The sequence below is a fragment of the Vicugna pacos genome, chromosome 9 (assembly GCF_048564905.1).
Source record: "Vicugna pacos chromosome 9, VicPac4, whole genome shotgun sequence".
In the NCBI taxonomy this organism is placed as follows: Eukaryota; Metazoa; Chordata; class Mammalia; order Artiodactyla; family Camelidae; genus Vicugna; species Vicugna pacos.
The window spans coordinates 65576653-65598045 of record NC_132995.1 but is presented as its reverse complement, the minus strand read 5'-3'; the positions used below and the strand labels follow the sequence as shown (position 1 = coordinate 65598045).

At 39.5% G+C, this 21393-nt stretch overlaps 2 long non-coding RNA genes across 3 annotated transcripts in view; both read right to left on the bottom strand.

Moving 5' to 3' along the window:
* LOC140685420 (uncharacterized) overlaps window positions 1–21393 on the bottom strand; it is a 231485-nt gene that overhangs the window by 57298 nt on the left and 152794 nt on the right. For both annotated transcript variants that reach the window (XR_012075942.1, XR_012075943.1), the window contains 2 exons: window positions 6155–6215; window positions 4192–4304 (listed from right to left, as the gene is read on the bottom strand). This is a non-coding gene — a long non-coding RNA (uncharacterized lncRNA). The remainder of the gene's footprint in view (window positions 1–4191; window positions 4305–6154; window positions 6216–21393) is intronic.
* On the bottom strand, window positions 3084–3630 carry LOC140698280 (uncharacterized). The gene is made up of 2 exons (XR_012075947.1): window positions 3523–3630; window positions 3084–3403 (listed from the first exon to the last, which is right to left on the bottom strand). It is a non-coding gene; the product is annotated as an uncharacterized lncRNA (long non-coding RNA).

The window sequence follows — 21393 nt, the reverse complement described above, 5'->3', positions numbered from 1 at the left end:
AGAGTGGGAGAATATATTTGCAAATGATGGGACCAACAAGGGACTAATTTCCGAAATACACAAACAGCTCATACACCTTAATGTCAAAAAAAAAAGCAACCCAATTAAAAATGGACAGAAGACCTAAATAGACATCTCTCCAAAGAAGGCATCCAGATGGCCAACAAGCACATGAAAAGATGCTCAACATCACTAATTGTTAGAGAAATGCAAATCGAAACTACAATGAGATATCACCTCACACGAGTCAGAATGGCCATCATTAAAGAGTTTACAAATGATAAATGCTGGAGAGAGTGTGGAGAAAAAGGAACCCTCCTACACTGTTGGTGGGAATGTAAATTGGTGCAGCCACTATTGAGGACAGTATGGAGGTTTCTTAAAAAACTAAAAATAGACTTACCATATGATCCAGCAATCCCACTCCTGGGCATATATCCAGAGAAAAATATAATTCAAAAAGACACATGCCTCCCAATGTTCATAGCAGCACTATTTACAATAGCCAAGACATGGAAACAACCCAATGTCCACCAATAGATGTCTGGATGAAGAAGATGTGATGTATATATTTTATATATATATATATATATATATATGCGCGCGCGCACACACACACACACACACACACACAAAATGGAACACAACTCAGCCATAAAAAAGAATAAAATAATGCCATTTGCAGCAACATGGATGGACCTGGAGATGATCATTCTAAGTGAAGTAAGTCAGAAAGAGAAAGAAAAATGCCATATGATATCGTTCATATGTAGAATCTAAAAAAAAAAAAAAAGCCACAAATGAACTTATCTACAAAACGGAAAGAAACTCACAGACATAGAGAATAAACTTATGGTTACCAAGGAGTTAAGGGGGTGGGAAGGGATAAATTAGGAATTTTATTTGAAAACTGCACCTCTTGGGGAGTGATGGAACTGTTAGCTATCTTGATTGTGGTAATGATTTCATTGGTGTATATATCTACCAAAATTCATCAAACAATACATTTGAAGTATGTGTAGTTTACTGTACAGGAACCACATGACAATAAAGATGTTATATATATATATATATACTTTTTTATTGTTAGGGAAAATATAACTATTGTAGCATTTAAAAATGTATTCTTTTGCAGTTCATCTATGTGTTTCTAATAGATGGTGGTAAATTTAGACAGTAATTCATCTAATCAATGAGAACAGATTAAACACGAAAGTAGTTCAAAATCAGTATACTCAATTCTCCAATCTCATTACAAGATTCTTTAATTTTACTTGATTCTTATTAGAAGCAAAATAAATAAAACATAAAGACATGATTTGCAACTTTGTGTTATAGTCATAAAGAGCAAAAAGGGAAAATATTTGTGCTTTGTTAATTTGTGCTTCAGTTAAAAACTGAAATCAAAAGCAAAACTAAAACGAGGCAGAACATCAGTTTATGTCGGGGAAAATTAGGAACAAAGAACAGTAAATCACATGCTGAGCACTCACAAATAAATCACAGTATCTACCATTTACCATGTATGATGAACCAAGCCCAGGACCATGGTTCAAAAGAACCAGTAAATTAATACCCCCGTTTGATAGATGAGTTCTACAATTGTTAATTAGTTTTCCCCAATTCATACAGCTACTAAATGACAAGTTAATATTTGAACCCAGGTCTGCTTAGCACCAAAGTCCATGCACCCAGCCATCTTAGTATACCTTTGCTCCATCTATCCAGTTATTCATTCAACAGGTGATGCCTGAGCGGGTAAGAGGTAAAAGACATAGTTTGGTGCTGGCCATAAAGACAGGAGGCAAAGTCCCTATTCCTTTGCAGCTACCTAGTTTAGGAAGAAATATAATAGACAAGATATGAATAGCAGTCACATTGTAACAAGCACTACGAAGAAAAGAGTAGGTGAGGGGGCATGGGGTATCTACGTAAGGTCAATGAATAATAACTTGATTAATAATGAATAATAAAATAATAATAGTTAAAGCATTTTTTCACTTGTATACTTTCAGAACTTTGAAATTACTATAAGGCAGGTACTAAGTCTCTAATTATACTGAAAATTAAGTCACCATGAAGAGCTTTGTACTCATTTACCCCTCCAAGTACAAAATGGGTTTTAATTCACAAGGAGAGTATACCTCCTGACATACATAACAGTAGTCAGGCTCATAATAGCTCGTGAGACCCAGGACACTGCCACAGACACACAGAGCGCTAAAGGCAGAGGAATTGAGAATGTACTTTTTAATTTTATCTTAACCATCTTAAAGGAGGAGTATGATGAAATGAAATTTACTTAACTCATGAAAGTAGAGCAGAACATGATTGTACGTTCTAGATCTTGATTCATTGGTCAGTATATTGTATTTTATATTATAGTTTTATAATATTATATACAGATCAATAGTATGTTGGTCAAGATAATGTGTTTTGTGGGGGAGAGGGACTACAAGAAGCTGATTGCTTTGAGTCAGCTGAAACCTCAGAGTGGATCTTGTGGAATTAGTCTAGGTTAGCTCAGCAAAAGATGAAGATCTGATTCCAGGTATCTTACTGGATCAGTCTGTGGTCCTCTATGGGTGACACTGATATAACTCAGCCTGAACAAACCCCAAATTTTGATGCCTCTTACTAGATTTTCAGATTTTCAAGAGAGAAACCATCAGTGGCCAAGCTTGCACCAAGCAGGCATCTTGACCTCAGGCCCAGGCAATGATGACCATGAGACTGGGTGGTGCTCACAAACCTGGCTGGTCTCTGCTTCAGTGGGTGCCACGTTGTCTGCTTTCACTCACCCTAATTTCTGCAGTGCCTAGCAGAGTGCCTGGCATGTGATAGGTAATTAATAAGCATCTGTTAGAAGAATATTTTTCAGATATCAATGTAACAACATACTATTAGAACTTGTTATGAGCACTGGCACATCAGAGTATAATATTCTCTTTTCAAAGGTTTTCATTGAATCAGGCAGTTCTAGGAAAATTGGTTAAAAAGCAAGCCAGAATCCTCTTTTTACTGTTTCACGATTCATCTGTCAAAGCATTTAAATATTCAATATTACATAGAAACACTTATGGTTCTTGAGGCCTTTATCTATTTATTGGATGTTTGTATTAACAAACTGAATGTGTTTATTAAACTGCTAAATACAAGAATGAATGAACAGCATTCACTTTTGCCCTATAAAAGCCAGGAGTGAAGCAGGGTTACTCGAAGTATGCAGGCAAAGGATGCTTAAACAGAGGAACACACAGCCGTGTTGGTGCTTTGTCTGCTTTGTGCAGATCAGCCTTCAGATTCAGCTCTCCAAGCGCGGTGAGAGCAGCAGTCTGCTACACTGGTTACCATGACAGCCCAGACTTATAAGAAATGCTAGTATCTATCAGTATAAGGGCCACTAAAGAATTAAAAACAGAGTTATAGAAAGTATTATAATAACCATATTTTTAAAAACTTTTTCCTTATAACTAATTTGATATTTGCTTTATAAATATGAATAAAACTTAGAGACAGTACCTGAGCAGGACCCTATGGGGCCTTCCCAGGACAGACACGCCTCCCGCCCCACATCCCCCCTGCTTTAGCTCCTCTCTGAAGTCCCTTGGTAACAGTATCTGCTGCACATCCTGGGCTGTTTTACAGTTGCTGAAACCCCCGCTAAACGGAAGTTTAAGGATTGATATGTTAACCCTTCTGACGTCACGCTTGTTACCCCGCCATCAACCAATCAGAGAGCTGTGCGCCAGCTGATCACAGACCCTGTGACCCACCTCCCTCATCTGGTCTTTAAAAATGCTTTGCGGAAACCCTCTGGGGAGTTCGGAGGTTTTAGTGCAGGGGCCACCCACCCTCCCCGTATCGGTGCCTTCACAGTAAATGCCGCACTTTCCTTCCCCGCAGCCCTGTGTCAATAGAAGGGCTTTACTGTGCTCGCCTGAGCAGACGCCAGTTTGGTTCAGTACCAGTAGGAATTCTCACCGCTGTTTACAAATGAAGAAACTGCGGGCCAGAAAAGGTAACTGAACCCCCAGAGTAAATATAAATACTCATCTATGGAACTGAAGTTCAAAATCTTGTTTGACTGGCTTTGAACCCCATTCTCCTTTACATTTTTTTTTTAATTTAAACTTGAGATGTTAATGTATATCTCTGAGAGAGTACCAGGAGAAACATCACAAAACCAACCTGCCAGCAGTTGGAAAAGAAGAGACTCTTGAATAACCAGAAACCGGATCATCTGTTCGAGGAACAAATCCTGAGAGACTAAGAGAGACGTCCATCCTGTGTTATAGACACTCCTGGGAAACCAAAAGAAATTATCTTTACCAATGAGGGGGAAAAAGTTGCCCAGAGACACTTACAAAAGGCCTCATCTCGTTAAGTTGTAACTTTAAATAAAATATTCTTCTGACACCTGCGGGCTAAATTTGAATTCTTGCGACAAATATTTTAGGTGATAAGCAACCTGATAATAACATCAACCACTATGACTTCATCTCGCAAATTCATTCCTTGGGAATTCTGCATGACACACTTCCTAACTGTTGTAACCTTATGTTCTCTTCTTTATATAGAAAGGCGATGAAACCTGTGCAGTTGACAACCTGATTTAGAGCACAAACTATGTTTTACGTTGCGTAAAGCAAAGGCAACAGCTAACACAGTACCTGGCATATAGCAAATACTTACTAAGGTCGAATGAATACTTTTCCATTATACGGGATAGATTTGGGCGGACTGAGTCACACTGTTGTGCCCTGTCCCTGACGAGATTAGAGAGCTAACTACACAAAGACGCTGTGCAGGCAGTGTTCATGGAGCCACCGTATAGGCCCAGGTGGGGATTTAGCCGTGACTACAAACCACGTTGGTAATGCCACCGACGCCTCCAGGATGTCTGCCAACTAGCTGAGGAATGAAGAGAATACAAGGCCTAGAATCACCTGAAAGTGTGGCGCAGCTCCAACACCTCTCAACTAAGTGACTTGCGTGAAAATGAAATGAGATCACTGATAGAAAAGGTCTTAAAGTTTTAGAGCATTTTGCAAATGTAAGTAATTAATATATTGGCATGTAGTCCCGAAATTCATGTTTCCATTAGTATATCTTTTTTTTAATCGAAGTATAGTTGATTTACAATATTATGTTAGTTTCTGGTGTACAGCAGAGTGATTCAGTTATACATACACAGGCTGTTTTTGGATTCTTTTTCATTATAGGTTATTACAAGCTTTTGAATACAGTTCCCTGGGCTATGCAGTAGACCTTGTTGTTCATCTATTTTATATACAGAGGTTTGTATCTAGTATTTCTCTTTTAACATTTTGATAATCTGGTCCAAAAGCTGTCAATGAATCTTCGGTTCCCTATACAGATAAGTGTTCTGAAAGTTTTGGATGCGTTTTATCTGACCATTGTGTAACTGAATGACCACCTGTAATTAAATGGCCTTGCTGTTTCATTCCTGCATGGTAGAGCCTTCACCCTCCTTCTCCCCAATGAAAATTTGAGGAGGCAAGGGTAGACCAGAAAGAGACCTGAGGAAGGATTCCGAGAAAGTATTCGGAGGACCTGGATAACTGCCTTGTGACCTTAGGGAAATAATTTTAAGTTCCCTTAACTTCTGTTTACATCCCATTAAATGGGAATTTCTCTCTAACTCATAGTCCAGCTCTGAGGATCAAATAAGATGATGTGCTTCATAAACAATCATCCACATAGAAGAAAATATTATTCTAAACACCAGCTCACCATGTTGATATTTTTTTCAGACGTTGATGGCAGAATCCTTGATGAATGCGTATTTCTACCACAGCACTTACATCTTACAAGTACTGGCTCATGCATCTCTTCCCTCCAGGAGAGGCATTGCGGCTTAATTTTGCAGTGTCTCTGCAAAAGCTTCTACTAACTTGCAAGTCAATCTTTCAGCAAGTAATAACACTAAGTGTCATAATTAAGTGAAAATTATGTGAGAGGGTAGGAATACAGCGGAGGGCTGGATGCCCAGTCCCTTGTCGTCACAGAATAAATACACCACCAGAATGTTGCAAAGTCATTCTCTACTACTTAGTGTTTCTCCATGCAATAAAGTGTTTGGAATATGAGGAAACTGCATTAGAGTTGAAGATACACATAAAGCCAATACCTCCAGACTCAAGGAACTTCTCCTTCCCAGAGCTGTTCTCTCTCCTTTTGCACTTGCTCACCTGATGGGTTAAAAAATAGACAAAACATCCAGGTTGACCGAGTTCTTATTCAGATAGCCTACATTATAAAAACAGTATTGCTGACATCACCTGAATTTTGCAATTATCATTAAATACTATTTAGAAATAGCCTAATACCATTCAGTGGAACACATTTGGACTCGCAAATGAGAAATGAAGACGATTAACTGTGAAAGTTCATGATGCCATAATTACAATAATTACCCCCACTTTCGTCCATAGCCAAAAATGTGTGATTATATGTGCATGCCCCAAACTCTTGGTTTCAAAGAACGAGGAAAACTCCTTCAGCTCACCTTGATCTAGAAACAAACAAATGTGCTAGAAATGTTTCCCTGGAATTTGAAGGGCAGTGATGACATTGATGACATTCTGTTCTGTGTCAAACTGATCCAAAAGCTGCAAACATCTGACAAAGACTCTCATCCCTAAATGGCAGAAATTATGGAAACCGCAGGGCATACAGCACTCTCTCCGGGAACCTTTATCAGGGAACGGTTGGAGGCGGGCTTTTTGGAGCAGCCTGTAGTTACCCCTCAATTCATGCTGGTCAGGTTTTTTAGCAGGAGAGTTTTGCTTTCGGTATTTACTTAGTGCAGCAGGCAACTGTTTACCTCGGGGCATGAGAGTCAATCCAGTGCTTCAGAATCAGCTGCCACAGGCAGCTCTGTTGCCTGTGGAAACAAAGGCATCTTTGGGGGGAGGGAGCTCTGCAAGGGGTGAGACAGAAGATAATCCCATCAATTTTGGCCTCTGCCCTCTTTGACGGTGTTTTTGCTGCATGTACAGCGGTCACAAAAAATTGTACAGGATTACAATGTTTTATCATCACTTAGGAACTTTTTTCCTGAGATTCCTAGATCATTCACAGCTATATAAATAATTTTTTTAATTTTTTAAAATAAATTTAAATAAATTGGTCTTAAGTAAACATTCTCCTGGGAATGACCTCAGCAAAGAGAGGGAAAACGTGACGCTAGTTCTCGTCTAACACATAAGGGGAAGGTTGTCAGATGGTATCTTAAGAAGAAAGCATTGGACACAGATCAAGGCTGGACCACAACGCGTGTTTTAAAATGTCATGAAAATGGCTTCAACTTGAATCTCACCAATGTCCTCTATCTTCCTTCCAAAATTCAAAATATAAATTAAATCTCATGCTAGATTTCATTATTAATGAACATTTCTCGGGCTTCGCAGTCTGACCTTTCCAGTAGCCTTGTAATTAGCTCACTTTGTGCCCAGACAGCACAGGGGAAGATGGACTGCAAAAGAAATGGAGAGTGAGAAACCATGGAGGACATGATGGCAATAATCTAGTGAGTATTACAGATGGCAAAGAGGACAGGAATGCAAGAGAGGAAGTAAAAGAGGAAGAGGGAGAAATATGTATTTATTGAGCACTTCACTTGTTCCAAGCCGAGTGCCAGAAGCCATATCTCAGTAGCCTCCATGTGACTATACTAATAAGAAATGTGAAAGGCATATCATGGTCCCTGTTGTAGACACTGAGGGATGGCAGAGAGAACTGTGCAGACGGACTTAGTAGATTTCTAACAAACAGATTAGTGAAAAAAAACTTTTCAAAACTGTTTCCGAATATTCCAGCTGAGTCAAATCATACCTATCTTTTTGTACTAATGTGCTGCAATACTGAGGGCATGGATGAAGTCTAGGGAATAGTCAAAATTTTTCAAGGAATTATGTCATTTACTGAAATTGAAATACGACCGCTTACGCTATGTGATATGTTCTGGGCACAATGTTGAGCATGATGGAGGTTGGTTTGTGAGAAATCTGACTCCCTATTGCTTCTTGAACATCTTTATAATCTGATTTCAGTTTACTCAGAATTCACTTTTGATATTTTCAAAAGTAATAGAGTGAATCCATCTCTATCCTACATCAAAGGAATAAGTAAATATGGCAAAACAAACAAGCAAACAAACCAACCTCCACTTGATTTTCCTGAGATAGATAAGATAGATGAAAACCTAACTGTTTTCTTGTATGGATCTGGTTTTGAGACAGGCAGACTCTCTGGGTATAAATATGGGCTCTTCTACTTACTGTGTGACTTTGGACATGTTTGTTAGTATTTCCACAACCCAGTTTCCTTACTTCCAATCTGGGGGCTTCATCATCTCCCTCAGCTGTGGGGTTGTGGTGAACAAGCTGTATTCGGCAAGGCTGTTTTAATCACCACCCTAGTTACATGTGGTAGGAAAAATTATCACAAGTCTCTGAAATACTGAATAATATGACTAAAAACTGAAATAACATGCAATAAATGTCAATTCAGTTCAAGATGCATTTATTGATACCTACTGTGTGAAGTATATGATACACAGCTACACAAAGACAAATCACACATCATCTCTGGCTTTGAGAAATTTATCATCTAGTGGGGAGAAAGACACCTGAATTATTTTAACACAGAGTAGTAAAGCTATTAGAGAGATCTATATGTAAGATATTACAGGATGACAAGAGAGGTGGTTATGATGAGACATAGGCTTCCTGGAGTTGAAAACTAACTTGAAACTTAAGGGATAAACACAATTAAGAAAAGGAAAAATTTTCACAGATGCATTGTAGATAGAGCAGCTGCAATATCAACCCTAAAGAGACAGCGAACAGCAAGATGTACTAGAATATAAACAACACAGTTTATGCAAATCTTTAATACCAAGACGAAGAGATGGGACTTTCATCTTGGAGGTGGTGAGGAGCCACTGAAGAGCTTTAAAAAGGAGAATGAAATGGACAAATTTTTATTTTGGAAGGCTCTCTCTGGCTGCAAGATTCGGAATGGCTTGGCTGATGAGGTGGGGAGGATGGGGCACATTGAAGGACGGGACACATCGTCATGAGCTAATTGGCTATCTTGTTATTTACTGCTACTAAGAACTGGTATCTTAGAACTGATACCTGCCTGAACTTGGTATCATATAGTTGTAGTGCAAACTAGGAAGCAGATTTCAGAATAATTTAGGAGATGAGATCTGATGGATTTGGCAATTGGCTGGATGTGGTGGGTAAGGAATAGGACTGAATGATAACTCCAGTATAGGGAGGCCAGGGGAATGGTGATGCTTTTTCAAAGTAGTGCAATGGGGGCAGGGGGAAAGAGAATCTGGAAGACAAAATTCTAAACTCTTTCAAGAGGAACCTGTAAAATAGTAATTTCTACAATGTTTGAATGGAAATATGCAGCAAGAAGTTAGACTGTCTTGAGGAAAATGAACTTAAAGATGAGGGCTCCATCTAAAAGAGAAGAGAATGAATGATGTCCAAGGAGACAAGATTTAGAGTGAGCAGAGTAGCAGGCTGTGAGAATGGAATATGAGAATCACCAGAGTTCAGGTGGAAAGCAGAAGAGATGCCCATGGGCAAAAACTTAGAATCAGAGGTTAAAGAGGGTAAAAGAATAACCGGTCCCACAGAAGGAAACTAGGAGTTTCAAGAAAGTCAAAGAACGTATATATATGTCCATCCAATAAAAGTTATTGCTGTGGGCCTTTATTCCGGGAACATAAAAATTGAAACACATCCATTGATTGTTGACCCTTGCCAGAGCAATTTCACTTTGTTTGGCACAAAAGCGAACTGCTGTGAGTTGCATTGTAAATGGGAAGTGAGGAAGTGGGGACAATGAGTAGAGGCTACTTTTTCATGAAGGAGGAGAGAGCGAGGAGGCTGTAACCACAAGGAGGTACAAGGTCAAGGCAGGCAGATTTAAGATGGGAGAGATCTGGGGACATTCAGAAGGAAAAAACCACTAGCATGGAGTTGTTTGGAAAGGAAGTGATAGTGGTGAATGATAGAACAAGGTCAGAGGGGACAAGAGGAGTCGGGTCTGAGAGCAGCAAGAGAGGCGGGAGGAGGAGGAGAGAGAGACCTCACCTTTGAGAATGAAAAAGGCACAGATACCAAGTCCAGTTCTCCTATCCGCCACCTAGAATTGTGACGTTGGATAATTTACTAAATCAAGTTCCTAATAATTTTATCTCCCCACATAAGTAAGTAGTTTAAATACAGTAAAGCAAGTAAATCACAGGCCTCTCAATAAATAAATATTAATGTTGGATTCTAAGTGACGATGGACAAGGTAATGTGGGTGTGTGATGGAACGAAGAGGCGCTAAGGGAATCCAAACCCAATTCCATTTCTTAATATTGTCAGTGAGATCTTCCCCTTTGCTGCTCCCTTTGTCCACCTTCCTTGGGACAGAGCAGGGGTGGGAGGGAGACAAAACATGTGTCTCTAGAAATTTCAAAGTTCATCTCAAAATGCGTTGATTATCTGCTCTATTTAAGGCACTCAGCCAAGGGAGAACATTCAAAAGTAAATTAAGGCAGAGACTTGGCCCATTCAAGCTCACAATCTAGTAGGGCAGAGAGGGAAATATAAAAAATACCACCCAAATAGGTCCATATATTGTGACCTAGAGTGGTATCTTTTCCCTTTTCAAAAGCAAAATTAGACTCTAGCTATTTTAGAACACCACTCTACTTGAAGGCTTGAGATATCTGGAGCTCTTGAAATGTCATTTGATGTGTAGGTACATTTGACATACATTAAAGAAGAACCCACCTCAGAGGTGTGTCAGACCAGAGGGACTGTGACTTCCTGGCCTGAGAGGAGGGGACGGAAGCCATTGGGACGATTTATTGATAAGGGACGATGTGCAGCTGTAGTTCAAAGAAGGGCCAAGTCAGCTCTTAATAACAAACATTCCATTCCAAGGGTATCCTGCATTTTTTACAATTTATTTCAGAGATAAAAGTAGGATGTAGGCAGGGGGAATTGCTTTCCTTGAGACAAGAACTTTTACGAAATGAAAAACTTGAAATTAGACCATAGATCAGCATGAGTAAGGTGGCCTACCATGTTCCTCACTCGCAGCTTCGGTGCCTTGGTAATTTCCTGGCTTCATCGAGCTGTTTGTGGGAAACTAAAGGTTGTTTTCCTCACACGACTGTCTCTCCTGCTGGAATCCGTGAGGAAAAAGAAACTTTGCATTTGCAACTCTAAAATTATTTTCAGATTAGTATATAGTGAGGCTACACACTAAAATATGCAGCTTAGTTGTGGAATATGTAGGGAGAATATTTATGCGGGTAAGAGAATTTTTATTCAGTATGTCTTGATGGTATAATTGATTTCCACCCCCCCAAAAGTAACCTATAAATGTATAACATTTAATTTAAATGCTTACATTTATCAAATTTACCCCCACAAGATTCACCCCCTACTAAACAGTTTTGAACTTCAAAATTCTTTGTGAAAAATGAAGTTTTTTTATATAAGGTAGTATCTATGATTTTCAGTGGATCATGTAATAAAATAATCAAAACCATAGAAAGCAGAAAGTACCAAAATAAAGTCAAAGAGGTTAAAAAAGATAACAGAAGAATTATAGACATGTGAAATATTCACATACCTCACCTATGTGCATCCAATGTGTAATTTGCAGCTACGGGTTTGAATTCAGCTTCTTAGTCAATCTATGAGAATAACATCCTCTGGGTAAACAGGCATTCTGTGGGGAGCATCCCGCCCTCTAAACAGAGCTCTCTGGTGTCTGCTGAACACAGTTCACCCACAGATCAAAGAAAGGTTGAGAGTAACAGAGACTTCTCCGTCCTCTACAGAACAAGCTTATTAGAGAAACACGTTGCCACTTGCTTTGCACTGATGTTCACGGTGCCGAGGTTGACAGTTTGTCAGACAGAAGACAACACAATAAAATAGCTGGGAAAGGGAGGAGTGGCAACCAGGGTCATGTAAAATATTCACTCAGATATGTACCTGGAAAATTTAATTTTCCTATGGTCCTCAAATACCTGTGTGGCACCGCAGAAGTAACCTTATGGCCTTTTTCACAACTATTCTCCCCGTGTTAGACTGAATGTTTGTGCCTGTCCAAAACTTATATGTTGAAACTCTGCCCCTCAAGGTGATTGTATTAAGAGGTGGGGTCTCTGGTAAACAGTCAGGATGGAAGATGGGGTCCCACGGTGGGGGACACCCTCAGGAATGATAGGATTGCCCTTATGAGATTCATGGAGAGCTTGCTTCTGCTGTCTGCTCTCCACCACGTGTGGATGCAAGAAGTCTGCAGTCTGCAGCCCGGTAGAGGGCTCTCACCCGAACTCAACCATGCTGGCCCCCTCATTTCAGACTTCCTGTCTCCAGAACCATGAGAAATAAGTTTCGATGGTTGACAAGCCATCCAGTCCATGGTTCTCCAGTAGAGGATCCTGAACAGACACAGGAGCTTGCCTACTTTTCTTTCTTTTTCACTCTTCTTCAACTTTTCCAGACTTGGAGGGGGCTGTGTATATATATATGTATATATATATATATATACACACACATCACACACACACACACACACACACACACACACACACACATACATTGAACTCCAGATCCTTCTGCAACAAAACTGTTGCTTTCATTTCCTTTTAGAGCTGTCTGAAATGAGTTCAGTTGGCATAAGTCAATTTGGATTGTGTTTAAGATTTGTGCATTCAATGTCTCTGATATAAGGATATAGTGTATCTGTCCCTGAAAACATCTCAGATTCAAGTACCAGACAAAAGCTCCTGCTATGGCTTCATCCTACTACTCTCTACCTCAACACATTCAAATTCAGGTAGGATCTATATGTAAATATCAAGGATAAATATTTACAGGGAGAGGAGGTGGTAAGCTGAGCAAAGTGCATAATGTTTCAGCTAAAGGAGGACCTCCCAAACATTCAAGCATAAGTTTAAGTGAGAAAAAAAATCATGCATTGTTTTGTATTTATTATTGGTATTTCTTATCCCGAAGAAAAGAGTAGTAACAAATGTGTGTGTGTGCGTGCGCTTGTGTGTGTGTGTTGAAAGGCAGGGTAGATTTAGTTGATCCAGCATGAAGTATGATGAGAAAGATGACCATCAATACTCTTCCAGATGACTCTGTCTGTAGATGCTCTTTCTATAAGTAATGGAATAGATTTTAACTTGTAAATCATAATGACTGCTTACCACAGACCATTACTAAAAAGTAGATCTAGTTGTCTGCTTCTGTTTACTCCTAGTTCACCTCCTAGAGAAACAAGAATGCCTGAGACTCGGGTCACAGCCACTTCGTTTCAGACAAGGCTAACACAGAAATGATTCTGCCTCGCGCGTCAGAATAATAAACACAGGCATACATGCTACAGGAAAAGAAGCCTCCATCACAATTAAAATTTAAATCACTCTGAAAATCCAAGAAATGCTGGTGTCTTCCCAACATTCCCTATGGTACTAAATACACGGGTCAGAAAAGTCGTGTGACCTGCAGACTTACAGAGGAACTGGAGTCACAGTTTCTAAGATGCAGCGAGTCATCTATTGAGGGATTTCTATACTACAGTTCGTGTTGAACTCCAGACAGGAGGAGGTGGAATATGATACAGAGGAGAAGGCCCAGGAAACAGAGGTTAAGTTAGGAGAAGACTTGACAAAGAATGACAGAGAATGACACACCAGATAATGCCAGTTTTTACAACATACACACACACACATGCACATGAAGGCACACATACACATACATGTACACACATTCTGATCCTCTAATCACTGATCCTAGGATAGCAAGCTATTTCAAGTTGTATGTGTATATTCCCACCCCATCCCCTACACTGGTCTTTCCTGTCTGGATATCAGCCTCCTGTTTGCCTAATTCTTCTCTAGATTAGAGCCCTTTTGCCATCCTGCACATACTTACGTTTCTACACTTGTTACAGATTATGTTACCATTTTCATCTGGAATTCTAAGAGCGTAGCCCTCATGGCCACACAGGCTTCACAACAGAAAGGGAAGAGGGACTCCTTTAGTCTCATGAATCTCTCTGAGATGCCCAAAGAGGGCAGTGGTGTCGGGAGCTCGAAGGCTGGTGTGGGTCAGGCTCTCACCCAGCACCTCAGCTGTGCTTCACTCCAGAGTCAGCTTCCCTTCTTGCTTCACCATCAAGCAGCTGAAAGGCTTAAGCTGGGTTTTCTTTTCTGGTTGCTGAGCCCAAAGGACAGGAAATCATTACAAGAAAAACATTTCTAGCAAAGGTCACTTTAATAGAAAATGACATCAATCACCTTGAAGAAAAAAATACATTTCAATGGATGTCATCTGTCCATGGGATCACAACCGTTTTAGTTTCTGACTTGAGTTTGTAAAAGTTAGTCTAACTTTTGGAGATAACACATTAAAAATTAACCATGCCTTCAACAGTAATTTCAATCTTTTGAAAAGGAAGTGATGGTTATTAGCCATTTCATGTCAGAAGCTAAATGGTTACCTACTTAGAAGGAAAAAGAGTTTTGTGTGTGTGTGTGTGGTGTGTGTGTGTTTTTTGGATGTACTCCCAATGGAATGGTAAAAGGAGCAAATCTTTCAGAGTTAGAAAATTGAGTGTTTAGTTTTTTTAGCATGCTTTCTTAATGATTGAAATTTTGCAGATACGCATCCTAAAGATAGTGATAATTTTTTTCTATATATTTTAAGTATATGTCATTTACTTCTTAAAAATGTCTTATAGTCTTGACTGAGTATCTGAGGGGTACTGGTTCCAGGACACCTTGCAGCTACCAAAATCCACAGACGATAAAGTCCCTTACTGTCCCCTCCATACCTACAGATTCAACCAACTGTGAATTCCATCCAGAGATACTGAGGGCCAACTGTACTTACTTTACTTGTGCGTGTCTGTATAAGGAAAAAAGAAGAGAGGAAGGAAGAAAAGGAGGGAGGGAAGAAGGAAGGAAGGAAGGAAGGAAGGAAAGAAACTGAGGAAATTTAGAAAAAGTTAAGTAAATGACAAGTATAATTGTTGCAACTGTTTCCAGGCAGAAGATCTGCCTAGCATCTCCTGACCTGGAATGCCCACAGCTCAAACCAGACCTTTTTCCCCTTTCATTTCCCCCAAATGTTTCCAAACATAGACAGTGGCTGAAATAGCTTCTTAATCATCCCCTATTAAAAAAAAAAAAACTATACAGAGTATTTGAGCCTGATATTAAGTGAAGATGCATCATATAAGCAAACTGCTACAAAAGATTCCATCTGAATAGTCAGCCTTAAGAGGCCTCGGTCTCTCCGGCTCCCAAACTACACATATATTCCAGCCTTGGTGGCCGAGCCTTCCATTCCCTTACAGGCAACCAGAGTGCAAAGTCTGAGCCCCACACCCAGGAAAACACTTGAACTCTGAGAACAACTTCTATCTGCCCTGTTGTAATGGTTTCTAGACTGTGGTCCCCAGACAAGCACCCGTCAGCATCACCTGGAAGACCACAGGTTTTATTTCAGATTCTCTGAATCAAACACTGGAAGTAGAGCCGGGCAGTCTGTGCGCCAGCAAGCTCCCCACGCGATCCGGATGCACGGTCTGACAACCACTGCCCTTTGGAACCAAACAGAAAATGGGTCCCATCTTTCTCTCCTCTGCCCAATAGCCCTGGGCCCCTGGACCTAATACAAATGAAAGAAATTATTTGGCCAAATGTGCTGGAAGAAAGGGCTGGCAGTTCTAAGGCTCACCTAAAAGTTCTGTTTCACTGGCACAGGCTGCTTCTGTTTCCCAAGGCCAGGTTCAGAAAAATCATCAGGCCAGTGGCCGTCAGAGGCAAACCCAACCAACCCGGAAAGGATTTACTCTGGGGGGTAAGTCTGCCTTGTACAGTGACCTAGAAGCACAGTCATCATTTGAATGTATGTGAACTGAACTGGATGGGCTGTTTGATCACAGCACGTCACAATGCTTCTTCAGAGCCTTAACTGGGTACCCTGCACAGTTGACCCTTGAACAACAGGGTCTTGAATTATGCAGGTCCACTTACGTGCATCTTCTTCAACAGTAACTATTACAGTGCTACACGATCTGTGATTGGTTGAATCTGTGGATGTGGAACTGCGGACATGGAGGAACCACATATACTGAGGGGCAATTGTAAGTAATACTTAAAAGTTATACTCGGATTTCTGACTCGGCAGAAGGTCAGCATCCCTAAACTCACGTTATTCAAGGGTCAACTATATTCAGCAAAGAAGAAGTAAAATGAAGGAACTTGCAAAATGTCCCAAGGATAGCATGGCTTTCTAAATGCTTGCCACAGTGTTTTTCTCCTTATGTCTTGTGGTCAGGGGAATCAAGCCAGAACAAAGGAGTTCATATCTCTATTATCATGGGGAGATTCAGGCAACAGGGAAGAACCACAGCCTCTTAGAATTTAGTAGTTAGTAATCTTCCTCAATTGGAGAAGCTTTCTGAAAATTTCTCTTTTCTCTGTAAATACCTGCTTTCTCTGTAAGTATACACTTTTATTGTGATGTCTCTCCCACCCCACCCCCAGTTCTAGAGATCCTTTTATATAAAACCCTGTCATTTCGTCAGTTATTAGAAACCCTCCTCAAAATCTCTTCTTGTCAATTAGGTTTATTTCTCTTATCTACATTTTCATGCTTTGACTAGATTTTGTTTTTTTCTTGTGATATTATTATAGGTCAAAAGACCCATCTACTAAAATGCCTTAGCAGAATTATAGCATAGCCACCAAAAGGAAAACTTTGATTTTAGCGATTTTTTTCCACATTAGAAAGGAAAGAAAAAAATGCTACTGAAAAATCTCAGTGCCAAAGAGATACTATAGTATGTGCTGCGGTGGGATTGCATAGTTGTTATTTTTTTTTCCCCTGGGCATTTAGAAGAATATGTCCCAGCTTATTGTATTGTGCAGTATCATCCTCATAATTAAATAATGGCAACAATACATTTGCACTCCAAACAAAAGGGAAATTCCATTTTGGTAACAAAAGGTGATGCAGAGCCTTGGTTTCCTCCTCCCTTGGATACGACCTAATACCACTTTTAATTCTACCACTGCAGAAGGAAAGAATGATGAGGAGTGGAATATGCCTTTGTGAGGGAGGAAAACAATTTTTCACCTACCCTTCTGAGTTCTTAGCTGAGACCCCTATAGTAAAATACAGATTAACAAGAGAAAAGTAAACAGAAGTTTATTAACACAAATATCTCATGTGTGCCTCGGAAATAGGCAGGGAAGGGTAATTAGCTCCCCAAAGTAGCTTAGTATTCAGACTGAAGTACCATCCGAATACTGAAAGGGGAGGAGGGATGTAGGCTCTTAGGGGAGAGTAAATGATTTTAGGAAAGATGAATAGGCACTTAGAAGAATAGATGGGACATGTGACAGTTCATGTCAAAGCTTATCTGGGAGTGGTGTTGACTTCTGGTCTCCTCTCCTGTGATGAGTCACTCTTTTCTGGTTGATGAAACTCCCAGGTAGAGGATTTATGACAACTGAATTCTTTTTGGAGGACTTGTCTTTAGGCAGATAAGGGAAGTTCAGAAGAAACCTCTCTCTGAATTTGCTGTTTTTCAAGTGCCTACAGCTCAAAATAATCAATATACCAAAGCAGCATGTTTTGCTGTGGCATGTCCTGAATGCCTACAGTCACATTTCGGGATGGTTTATTCTGCTACCTTTCACTTTCGTATCTTGACTTCTCTTCAACTGGCAGAAATCTCAAGCAATTGCAGAGTTGACTCTTTCTAGACCCCTAAACGTCATGTGGGAAGATTTATTATCTTTGGACTCATGGTAGGGACACTGGTCCTGGTCCTTAGGATAGGATGTCCACTTTTCAGATTCCTTCCAAAGCTCCTAAAATCCAAATATACAGAGTACAGATAATAATTAGTGTTTATGAATGTTGGACAAATTGCTCTACCACTGAACAGGCAGCTGAAGACCTTAACCCATAGGTGGACTAGGAGGTCCTGGCCACAGCTGTCTTTCTCCACCTAATGACTGATGTATAGTGAGCTACAATCATGGTCTGGCCCCAGGTGAGCTCTGTTTCAAACCTTGGGCAAGATGTCATAGATACTGGATCATGACCTTTAAAATTGTAGGGAGCTCTCTCTTCTAGAAAAGACACTAACCAAAATATTCTAATGCACTGGTCACGTCAAGACATCTGCCAGAATAACTGACGGTTCTCCCTTCACTAAGGGAGATGCCACCAATGTTAACCACCCCATGGGCTTGTAGGTCCTGCTGGTCAGTGAGACTCTGTTGGGATCCCAGCATAACTTTGAAATGTAACAAGAAATGCTCTCCTGTGGAAAAACCTACAATCCTAGTACAGATGCTTCCGTATTTGCTTCCCTTCTACACTCAACTGCTAATAACTTTGGGGAAACAAGGCAGCTTAGAAAATAGCTATTGGTTGAAAATTAGTCTATCTATCTTGACATTAGACAAAGAACTGGGTTACCTAAACCAGAGACTTGATTCCATAAGGAAATTCAATGTCCTTACCTCTCCTGGAGAATAAGTATTAGAATTTAAAATACAGTATTCCAACAAAGAATCCTTCACTTGCCTTGAAATTCTACTGTAACAAGGATACATATACAAATAAGTGAATATTTTTAATAACTTTGGTTTGCAAAGAGGCAAACCTTTGCTTTCCTTCTTTTTTGAATATCTCAGTCTTCTGTGTTGGCTCCTAGAACTCCATTTAAAGAAGGAAATTCATGAGAACAGACTTTCTAAATGTTGTTATGCTCCCCCTTAGAACTAAACTGAAAGTAAAAATCATTATGGTTACTCAACAATCTTAGTGCAGCTAGATAATATTTTGAGATATTATTCTTTTTCTGTTCTTTGTCATTTCCCCTGTTCCCTTCTATTTTGGCAGTTAGCTGGTTCTGTTCCACATTGCCTTAAGGTATACATGTGTGGTAAGTAGCAAAAGTGACATAAAGAAGATGAATTAGTGGTTAAGAGTTGATTCCAGAGTCAGTAAGCCTTCTTCTAAGTCTCACTGGCTATTTAATAGCATAAGACCTCGGGTAAAACATTTAACTCTCTATTCCTTAGTTTTTCATCTGCTAAATGGAAATAATGATAGTATCTATCTCATAAAGTTTTAATGTTGAAATACTATATTTAAAGTGACTAAGCCATGCTTTAAAATGGTAATGATGATGATTGACACATATAGACTACTTACTTTGTGTCAGATACTGTTCTAAGATACACAGTGACTCATTTAATACGTGCAGAAGTGCTGTGGTACATGTATCAAACTAACACCACCACCACCATCATTATCACCCCTACGTAGATGAGGAAATGATGATTTACCACAGTTGACTGGCTGTGGTGCTGATGAACTTGGCTAGGATCAGATGACTCTACTCCAGGCTACAGGATGGGTTCAGGACTGCTCCAAGGGTTTATTCTTGGGCTGGTTGCTATCAGAACCCTGTGTTTCTCATGGTGAATCATAAGAACCCAAGAGAAAAAGCCATATTTAAAGTCTTTGCTTGTGTCAAGTCACTATTAACACCAACAGCAAAGACTGAGGAAGTAAACTCTGGTCGCCGTCAAGCCACGACAAAGGTGTGGAAGTGTAAGTTGATGAGAGGAAGAAGATGAGAATTGAAAGCATTAAGTTACTCTATTATAACAGTCTAACAGAGAAAATATATATGCAAAGAAGTATTTGTAACATGATACAATGAATTCACATTTCACTGAAGGTTAGAATATAAAGTCAGTAAGTTAGAGGAAAATAGTATATCGTTTAAACGCTTTCCAGAAAACCCTTTAGGAAGGTATCTTTGTTAAAGACTGAGTTGTTTGTTATATCCTGTTCCACCAGGATTCTCTTCAGTGTTGGAACAGATCATTATTTTATTGGTTGATCATCAGATCAAATATAAGCCTGTGTATAGGGACCATGTTGAGTGAATCCAGCATGATGGTAAGATCCTACTTCCTGAGATGTTAGTAACTGAGAACAGCTAAGGGAACCTGTCTGGGAACTCATGCTCTGTCAGGACATTTGCTTTGAATGGAATGAGATACAGTTGGGTAATATGAATCATCCTCTATTTAAAATGAATATTTCCCTCTCTGTCTTTCTGTCTCTTTCTCTCTCTCTCTTTATCCCCAATTTCCATCCATGCAGTTTTAGTTGAATTTGTATTATTAAATGAATGTTTAGTGCAGTAACTAGAGGCATACACTAGAAGGAAAAATAGCTATTGAATGGACTATAAATCCTTCCTGGAAGAGGGAGAACCTGTGGATGCTTAGTGAATGCCTGCAAAGGTAAGGCACCAGGCTGGCACACCCTATATGACTGACTATTAAGCTGAAACTTAAATAATGGCTCGGATTTAAACAGACAAAGATATGAAGGAAGGGTATTCCAGGAGGAGAGAACAGTTTGAACAGAGGCAGGAAAATTAAACAACTGAGACTAATCCCAATTCATAATAAGTTAAAGAATAAGAGTCAAGGAACAATTACCAGGGGGTTATTTTTACTGAAATATGTAATGTCATTCAGAGCTGATATTTACAATGGTACAGTGCTATTAGCACAGGAATTTGTTTAAACAATCATTAGGCCAAATTCCCTTTAATTCTCAAAATAACAGTTTTAACTATGCTTTAAAAAATTATTTTCAAAGTAATACCCCCATTTAAAAAATATACTTTGACTCACTATAAAACCTGAGGATGTGTCATTTATTTAAATTACAAGTAAGTTTACTGAACAATAGATAACATTCCAACAATAAACTGGCACTTCAGACAAAAATCAAATTTAAAATAATTAAGGAAGCAGTTCTGGCATTAGGATTATAAACTTTGAGTAAATTTAAAGAAAATTATAGTTGCTATTTCATACTCAGGGAAATATGAGGGGGCCACTTGTGCATCTTTCATGGGCATATTAAGAAAAGCCAATTTGTCTACATGGTTTGTATTACTTAAAAAGTAGATAAAACTCTCCTTTCTCAGTTTTTCAGGGTGAATAAAATCCAAAATTTTCAAAATTTGAATTTCTTCAAGCAAGAGGGTGGACTCTGTGGGCTATAAAAACATACATAAGTGCTATGAGTAAAGTGTCACATGAATCTGGGTGACTGATTTGCACTTGCAGTGTCCATAATAGCACAGGAGTACAAAACTCAGAAATCAGAACTCAAAAACTTTCATTACGAAGCTAGCATGTGGCCAGGCACCATGCTAGGAGGTGGAATACAAGATTAATAATATTAGATCTAGGCTACACCC